Source organism: Bidens hawaiensis, unplaced genomic scaffold, assembly GCF_021521415.1.
Source record: "Bidens hawaiensis isolate Kalapana, Puna unplaced genomic scaffold, B.hawaiensis_p1.1 tig00019794_1, whole genome shotgun sequence".
Lineage (NCBI taxonomy): Eukaryota > Viridiplantae > Streptophyta > Magnoliopsida > Asterales > Asteraceae > Bidens > Bidens hawaiensis.
In genome coordinates this window covers 171,921-181,879 of record NW_027493004.1, presented here as the reverse complement: position 1 = coordinate 181,879, position 9,959 = coordinate 171,921, and the positions used below count along the sequence as shown (strand labels likewise).

General features: G+C 35.1%; 1 pseudogene across 1 annotated transcript; it reads right to left on the bottom strand.

Moving 5' to 3' along the window:
* Window positions 1–4,872: 4,872 nt before the first annotated feature.
* On the bottom strand, window positions 4,873–8,700 carry LOC143559243 (cellulose synthase-like protein G3; annotated as a pseudogene). The gene is made up of 6 exons (XR_013139901.1): window positions 8,082–8,700; window positions 7,191–7,343; window positions 6,961–7,086; window positions 6,193–6,636; window positions 5,747–6,094; window positions 4,873–5,443 (listed from the first exon to the last, which is right to left on the bottom strand). The product of XR_013139901.1 is annotated as a cellulose synthase-like protein G3 (transcript).
* Window positions 8,701–9,959: the final 1,259 nt, after the last annotated feature.

The window sequence follows — 9,959 nt, the reverse complement described above, 5'->3', positions numbered from 1 at the left end:
CGTTTCTACTTATGCGTTTGTGGCCTCGAGGGCGCAATCTTGGGAATTACAAGACCACATTCTTCGAGGTTGTGGTATTGATGGGTTTGACTCCGATTATGGGAGTGCGATAGATCGGTTGCACATTTCACTTCCCGATTTTGACATTAGCGGTTTCTCTAACAAAGACACCGCCCCCCTAAAGCCCAACATGCTTTGGCGAGTGCCCTTTATAGTGGAATCATCAAGAGTTTGGAAATGAAGTTTGATTTATCCCCTCGTCAGAAAGCGGTGTTTGAGTGTCTTCGGGCTCCTCGGGCTCAAGATTTCTTAAGTGTTCTCCCTATTGAAGGATTGGGCCAACATATGTCGGCTTTGGAGTACCAGGCCATCCTGAAGTATCGGTTAATGATCCCTTTGTTTCCGGTAGATGAGCCGTGCCCGGTTTGCCGTAAGGTTTGTTTGGATTCTTTTGGCGAGCATGCGGTTCACTGCAAAGAGTTGCCTGGGTTTAAGTACAGGCATGATTTGGTGAGGGATGTTCTATGCGATGTTCTTAAACGAGCCGGAATTTCGGCTAAAAAGGAAGCCCCCGTAAACTTTCTTACGGATCTTCAAGAAGGAAGATCTACATTACGACCGGCCGATATACTTGTTTTTGGGTGGGTGGGGGGAAAACACGCTTGTGTCGACCTCACAGAAGTGTCCCCTCTTGTTGGGATTAGGGACACTGGATTTGTAGCAGGCCAGGCAGCATTGAAGGCGGCATCGGGCAAGGTTGCTAAACACGAGAGAGCTTGTTTGGAGAATCAACACGTGCTTATCCCCTTCGCCTTTGACACTTTTGGTTTCTTAGCTCCGGATGCCGTGGACCTTTTGAATAGGGTTCAGAAAGCTGTGTATAGTAACGTATCAGCCCATAAGAATCAAAACTTTGTTTTTAGTCGGATTGGGTTTGCTATCCAAAAGGGGGTTGCGGCGCAGCTTGTTGCCCGCTTACCTGTCACTTCATTGTAAATCGTTTGGATGTTTCTATGAAATATAAAAGGATACTATACATATTCGTTAACAAAGTTATTACCAACCAGATTATATCTTCTTCAACCCGTGTTATTTTCAGACTTGTGTCATGGACCCTGAGGGTAGGGTTGGTTAAGATGCTTGATGGGTTTGGTGGGTACGATTCGCGGGTTGATTTAGAGGAGCTGATTATATTAGAAGATAACAATGCTTCGCGGGTTTCACAAGTACAGGTAGCGGTTTTTGGCAGGTATCACTGGTAATACAGTTATAGATATATAACACAAAAAAAAAGTAAGAAGTTATTGGTGCTATATGGACTTTAATAATTCCCAAATTGCTCTTTGGTGCAACTGATAACTGAACTGACATTTTGAATGTGATCTATTGTAGCTTGATGCACCCAAACAAAATACCACAAAATCCCTCTAACCAGTTTTGACCTGTTTCAGTTAACAAAACGTTTGTTTCACCAACCTGTTTAACCGCTAATGATTCTTTAACACGTTTACAAATTACAACCTGGGTACAACCCGTTTAAATAAATGGGCTACACGGTTCATGTTGTGCGATTTTATGTGTTCGGACTTGATGTTTTATGCATAAACAAGCATATATAAATTGTGTCCGGTTCACAATTTATGATTACGGTCTTTTAGGTGTTCCTTATTTAAGAGAAGACGAGGTGTCGCAGGCTGGCGGTAAACCCGGATGGGGCGATGGGCTGCACCTTCTAACGCATGAATTAGGCCACAACTGTGAGTATAAAATGGCAGTGCAGAATCACATACTCTGACTGCTGAATTTGAGGTATATATAATGTTTATTGGTTTATCTCTTTTGTTATTAGAATTTAGAATTTGAGTATAAGTACCCATTACAAATTTTTATTAACATTTAACACAAACCAAACTACATCTGGATAATGGGTAAGCGAGCAACAAGCTGCGCTGCTATCCCCTTTTGGATCGCAAAGCCTATTCTACTAAATATAAATCCTTGGTAGTCACTGTGGACCACCTTCTGCACCCGTTCCAAAAAGCGAACCGCCTCGGGAGCTAGAGATCCAAATGTGTCGAAGGCAAATGGAATGAACACGTGCTGATTCTCCAAACACGCTGCCTCATGCTTAGCAACCTTCCTAGATTCCGCCCTCAAAACCGCTTGTCTTGGAACGAAACCACTGTCTCTCAGCCCCACCAATGGTGACACCCCAGTGAGGTCGACACATGTATGCTTACCCCCTGCCCATTCAAACACAAGAACGTCCGCAGGACGCAGTGTAGATCTTCCCTCTCTCGGATCGGTCAGAAAGTTAACAGTGCCTCTTTTTTGGCTGAGATCCCGGCACGCGTAAGCACATCCCATAGGACATCTCTGACCCAGTCGTGACGATACTTGAACCCCTTACAGTGGAGGGCATGCTCACCAAATTCACCACAGTATAAGTTACATTAAAGGCCCTACATCATGGCCTAACTGTAGAATTTGATATGCATCTCAAAACAGAAATCTTAAATGTTGCTCAGCTGATCTTTATGCAAAATAAATTTAATATTATATGTTTTTCAATATAATATTTTCTTAAAAATGTTTGGTTCTCTATAGGTTGTGATGGATTTTAAAATGCCAAGAGAGGTTATAGAAGTTCAGTGTCATAAGGGTTAAGTGATTACGTTCCTTTTTTGTTAGCCTCTCATATGATCTTTAACGGTGATGTCTATAAAGTAGTGTTTTTTTAACTACTGGATTGATATGTTAATCTTTTTTCTTAAACCCAATGAGTCTCATAGTCATGATGGTTCTGAAGTCCTAAACTTTGTACTAAGTTTTTGAATTAATAGATTGAAATCCATTATTATAATTTTTTAAGCATACTTTTTCTCACTTTCAGGTTCAGCAATCGTTTGATGTTGCATATTCATATCTTATCTTCACAACCTTCTCATTCTTCCCAAGAGGTTCGTGTTTCTTTAGGCTTTATGTTGTTGCAAATGGACGGGTTAGTCGAGTTAGTTAATGTACCAGAATGGGTTCTGGTCAGAACCTGAGCCTTTTGACCCGAAACATTTTCGTTTTGAATTTATTTTTATTTTTTTTTGTAATTCATTTGTGCTTTTGATTTTGTTGAAAATGTATTTTTTATTTCATTGTGTATTTTTTTATTTTTTTTATTTGGTCAAAAGTTGTTACGGATTACATTGTGATTACGGGCCAAAGCTTTAGGTTTTGTTTAAAGTAAAAAACGGATGTTTGGTCAGGCAAGCAAAGTTTTATATTGGTCAAAACTGCAGTAGTTTTGGATTTTTAAAAAGGAGTTTCGCTTGGGCTATTATTTGGAGCTGCAATATATTTATGCAAATAAAAGTCAAAAGTGAAAATGTGTTGTGTTATTAATTTATCATTGATTTTATTCTGCTTTTGCAAAACTCTTATTTGTATAATATGTGAAACCTTTTAACACTATTTGCAATATCTAAGATGGGCAACAGTCATAACATTTTTATTATAATTTTATTTCAAGGAAATTATATCATTCAACCGGTGAGAATAGCATAACTCCAATTTAAATTGTGAAACAAATCGTCAAAGTTCTCCACCATCCAACTTAAAGAGGAAACTTGGAGATATCAATGACATTGATGATGATGTTGTTGCTTAAGTAATAAATCCAAGGAATAACAGGTTTCGTGTGACGTTTCTGGAGATAACAACAATATGTTAATTCCTGAAAAAGAAAAAATAGATGTGTTGACATCACTTTAAAAACAATGTTTTTCTTTATATTATTTTTAGGTTTCCAGCCATGTTTTATCGATAAATACATTTACGTTTGTAGTTTGTTTTTATTATTATTATTATGTTTGTCATTTGTTTGGTTGGTTTGACATTAGAGAAGTTTTAATGGTTTACAAATAATGATAATATATTATTATTATTATTATTATTTGGTTGGTTTGACATTTGATAAGTTATATTATTATTATTTATTCTCAAATTATCAAAAGATTTGTTTGCTTTATATTTGTTTTTCTTTTTTCACGCAACCCGTGTGTTACACGAGTTCTAAAATAGTTCTAATTATATTTGTTTATACTTAATTACTTATATTCATTATTTATTTATTTATATCTATATTCTAATTATATTTATTCAGTAACATAATACAAATTTAATTATTTTATCACAATTTTTATGCAGTTAGTATTATAATAACAATATATATTTAATACATTAAATATAAATTATATAAAAAATAGTTTTGTTTAGGCTCGTGAGCTAGCTCTAACTTGATAAGTGAAGCTCAGGCTCATGAACTTGTTTAAGCTCGTTAGCTCGACTCAATCCGAGCTTTTAATATGTCAATCTCAAGTAGCTCACAAGCCGCCTTGGCTATTCACACGCCTATTAATATAGTATATCTTTCACATAGTTTTATTCAATATTTATTCTTATTGGTCTATTTGCATTTAGCAATTACTACGATATTCTTCATAAACTATCTGCTAGCTTTGAATTTTGTTGAACTTGAAGTCTTATTATCTCCAATATTTTGACCTGAAATCTACCTTTAGTTGTCATACAACATTTAAACAGGACCGTCTCGTCGATAAACTAAATAAGGCCAAGGCTTTAGGCTTTTAGTTTTATCAGGCCTCAATCTAAGATAGAGTATTGTATTATGGGCTTTTGAAAGTGGGTTTTCATTATTTTTTTATTTTGAATTAATAACTCATTGATGTGCTATATTCCATAATTTACTCTCCTTAGTTATACGCATACAAAAAAAAGAAAGGCCTCAACGTTGGAGTTAATTTAGGCCTCCGAACACGTTAAGCTGGCATTGCATTCAAACATAAAATCCTTCTTATGAATTGCCCCTAATTACATGAACTATAGTTTACATTATGATAGAAGCCACACCACATAAAACAGATGCCAAGAAAATTGATATAACGGTAGTCTTAATCGACATCTTTCCTTTATCACTCCTTAAAATCATAGCTTCATAAACCGGCCAACTATTCAACACCCCGAAAGCAGCAATTAACAACTGTGGAAACACCTTTTCCAAACTCCATATGTTCGTGAGACGAATTATCCCTACGATGAACGCGAATAGGTTTACAACTGATGCGGTTGTGAAAGGTACGAACATTGGGGAGTGAATCCCGAACTCCATAAGACCTTGATCATATCTCTTGCTTTGTTCATCATCTTGCACTTTGCTTGTCACATTGAATCCTTGTATGGCTACCCCTAGATGTTTTATAATGTACTCGACGAGTCCAAACAAGTAGGGTGAGAGTCCCCTTATTAACCATACCCTTTGATCATTCCACCATCTCTTATAGGTGCTATTGAACAAGATGAAGTCGTAACAATCTTGACCGTAAGCTCCAAGAAATAGGAAAACATACAACAAGAACCATGGGTCCGTCACCTACAACCAACGAAAGTTATCGGGTTAGGGTCAGCAAAAAAACCGAACCATAACTGAAATACCAATCCACTTGACAGACTAATGGTTTAGTTATGTTTATATGTGTACGGTTAATTGATTAACCGAACCACACCAATATTAAAATCAACCTTTATGGTAAATGAATTATTATATATTGGAAAATTTAGCTTATGGGTATTAAAACCAACCTTTTTATAAATCAAACAAATTGGTCAAGAAAATGTAAACCGAAACATGCACACCCTTACGATATTGTATCAAGATTTGATAAAAGAATAATACCTTTGGGAAGATGTAAACTCCATTCAAAAGGGCGATTTGAGGGAGGAAAGCGTATACTGTGATGGGAATCGACCAAAGGGGCCAAAAAGCATAATGTGCGTAGCATAAGCCCATAACAAAGCCCATGAACCGGGCTCCAAATATCATAGGAGTGTATTTTGAGAAGGCGACCTCAAGAAGTCCAATCGCCCATCTCTTTGTTTGGCTGACCGCATCAATGAGCGAGATTGGTATATCGCCTAAAAAGGCCAGCCTACTCGGGTGACAAAATATCGACTTCCATCCTTCGCATTGCAATCGATATCCGGTGAAATAGTCCTCCACAAGTGACCCATATTGAAAGCCCAACTACACGAAAACAAACAAAAGCAAATAATCATCATCATTGCTCACATCATTTCACTAATCAAATAATTAATTATGTTGACATATGAAATGGGCCTCACTTGGACTCCCCACTTGGTGTCATTTTCATAGTTGCATCCAGCAACATGGTGGGCCAATTCTATAATTGGTTGTGTCGTTATGGGCTTCTCCACCACATGATCCGGTCTTAATTCTTGTATCTCTGGTGGTACCATCGACGTAGGCCCGCCAAAGAAAGCTCGTCGAACGAAGAAACATCCACTTCCAACATAAGAAGGGCCTTGCAAACCGTCCATCCCAACTGGATTCGCGACAAATAAACGCAATAGCTCGCCACCATAAATGTCGTCTTTGTTGAGACCATGATAACGTTGAGGGAATTGGACATATTTTAATCCGGGTTGAGTTAATAGGTCAGAAATAAAACACAACGCCCTCTTAAGTGTTTGAGGATCATTAGAGTACATGTCGCAATCTTGAGTTAGAACTATAGGAGCATTGGTCATAACACCCGATACTCGAAGCTTCAAAGCCAATATTAACAACTCATTTAGTATGAATACAAAAAAAAAAAAAAAAGATTAAAACCCTAATTATATAATTATGAAATGACTCACTTTCCTTATAACCAGAAAGTGACAATTTTTGGACTTACAATGATATTTATGTTGATGTCTGTTTTAGTGTTAAATATTATACACATACTCAGAAAAATTGACTATATATGTGCTTCTCATGTAGTCAGTTGTTACAATGATATTTATGATGATGTGTATCAAATTATATATTAAAATATATACTTTGGTCCATATTAGACCAAAAGAATTAGTAAAACAAAGTGTTGTTACCAAGGAATTTAGAGCTCCGGCCTTGAAACGATGTTGGGAGTTATTGTTTTTTTCTCTGGAGACATACACAAGATTTGGCATCCATTGCCCCTTCTTGTCTCTTTCTTTTGCACTCTCTTTCAATACCTTATCACCAAAATAAATATTCAAAATTTGGATTCATCAATAATGTATATATGGTTACTTTTTTAAATTATTAAATTATAGTGACGTAACATGTTGTTCGAGACCTGAATAATGGCGGGATGGTCTAAGCGAGTAAACTCTGGAGTTCGATACTTGTTGAAAATTTGACGTAGTGGTTCGTTGGTAATGTAGTCAGGGCATATTTCACCTCTATTCATAACATTCTCGATTTTTATCTTCATACTCTCATACATAGCCTATGACAATGAGATGCAATTCTTATTAATTGAATTACGCCCGCAACATTAAAGATGTATAATTGTGACATTTTGTTTTAGTCCACAAAAGTTTTCTAGATAGAACTAGTGGTATCCTGTGCATTGCTATGAAAATTTGTTGCGCGACAAAATCCAGTATAGGCATAAACATAGAATAAGAATCTAGCACATTTAAAAAAAAAAGTAACAAATATAAAGTTGCGACTTACCGCTTCAATACCTGTAGTGAGAAAAAATACGTACCGTTTCAAAGTTTTATATTGATCAAGAACTATAAAACAAAAGTTATTTATTTTACACCTGACAACATCAACAAATAGACAATATCCACTTGCATCGTCGCAGGAATTGTCAAATTGATGTATGAGTAAAGAATTTAAATTATATACGGATAACTTTAAATATGAGTTAATTATTTAACTTTAAAACAAATTAACAATGAAACTCTATAAACCAAGCTAGCTGATTGATCGATCAGTAATCAATAATTACATGTGCATGTCTTTATCCACATATGATTTATAGTCCATTATCATTTGATTTAGAGCGGTTAAATATCTGTCTTAAACCGATTACGAAGTATTTAAGAATCACAATTGAAATAGTGACGGACTTATTTATTTTATTTAACTTTTATCAATAATTTTGTTAATTTCTTTCAAATAATGGACAATTAGATATTATTTATTTTTATCATTAAGGGAAAAAAAATGTTACCTTAATCTCCTCATACTCGACCTCATCCTTAATTCCATGGTGTCCGGAGCTAAAATACGCTTACGGACACCGGTCCATAATATTATTATCCCTACAAAACGGAAGCCAACTCTCCGCAAACTTTGCAGCCTCCACGAAAGCAAAAAGAGTAAGCTCGGAGCCACCATCGTCCGAAACATACACTGATATCTTCTCGGGTGGGTAATCATACGCCATAAGAGACAACGCGGTGTTCACAACGTTTATAGGCGGCTCTTTGTAAGGATCCGCCGTGCAAATAAATATGTCTATGGCTGGAAAGTGTTTTTTTATCAAGGACTTTGTGTAGTTTTTCGGGGTAACTTTGTCGAAGGATCGGGCAGAGGCGATAGGAGGTGGTGGTGGCCCACATGAAGGCGAGGATGAGATAGGAGACGAGGAGGGAGGTGGTGGTGGCGAGGGAGATGAAGGTGGTGGAGTGGTGGAGGAGGGTGAGGATGTGGTGGTAGATGAGGGCTAAGATGGCACAAGTGTAAATAGTGGCAAAGATATGGTTGAATGTTGTGCATGGCATGTGCTTGTATGTGTGTAGTGTTTCCATTTTCCCTTGGCTTTGGAGACAGGAGATTTCATTCGTTTTGGTCTTTATTTATAAGCCAACTAGTTTTATTCTCCCCGTATTACGGGGTTGTTTTACATTATTCGTTTATAATATATATATATATATATATATTATTTTGGATTTTAATTTATTTATTGTAAAGAATTTAATAATATACTTAGGAGTTGATGATAAAAATGTTCACAAATAAATTAGACGTTATAACCCGGTTTAAAAGTTATCCAGGTTTGGTGAGATCAATGACCCGCTTATTTTTTATTTTTAATTTATAAATAATATCTACTTTAAAAATATCATATATTAATTTTAATATATCTTTATTCTATATGATTTTCATATCAAATATTTGGTGAGATTAATTTTTAATTTAATTAGATGTTATAACCCGTTTAAGGGCTATCTGGGTTTGGTGAGACCCATACACGTGAATTCCCGTAAAATGCATGAGAAAACTCAATTTACAAATAAAGCAATTTGATAGCTTGATAGAATATAAGGAGCAAACAGAGAGTTTTTAAATGTTTCATTAATATATATATTTAAGATTTAACGATTATAAAATTTGTTTCGTAAAATAAAAACATATTAGAGTTTTTTTTATTTATAATCTTCAACAATATACATAGCATAATATGTTGACGATAACATTTAAAATTATATTCTTTTCAATCTCTATTCTTTAACAAACACGCTTTGTTGTTGATTTTTGAATTTCACCAAGTATGTTGTGAAATATATTCAAACAACATATATCAGTATAATATATGTAAATATTTATTTTTATAAAAATGAATAGATATAATATAAATAGAGTTTAAAGTAAAATTAATAATTTAATCATGTTATAGATATAATATAAATGATATGTAAAAGGAAAGTAAATAATTGATGATCATTGACATATATTACTTTTTGAGGGAAAAAAATTTATGAGGATTAACCACAAAGTGACACCTGTTCACAATTATTTTACTTTATTTGAATAAGGAGATTGCCTAGATAATAATAGTTGTTTGGGATAAAATTATCATTAAATCAGTTTTAATAATCATACTTGTATAATTCACTCATATTAAAACACCTTACCATCACACTATATTTCTTAAGAATGGATAAAAAAAGTATTTATTTAAATAAACACGAGCTTTTTCGCTTTGGCATGATAGCCAAACCAAACTAATAGGCTTCTAAATTAGGTTATCAGCGCGTCTATCTTTTTGGTGGACAAACACGGCCTCTAGTTGTTTACGTAAAATCAAGTCTTATTTTATTTATCG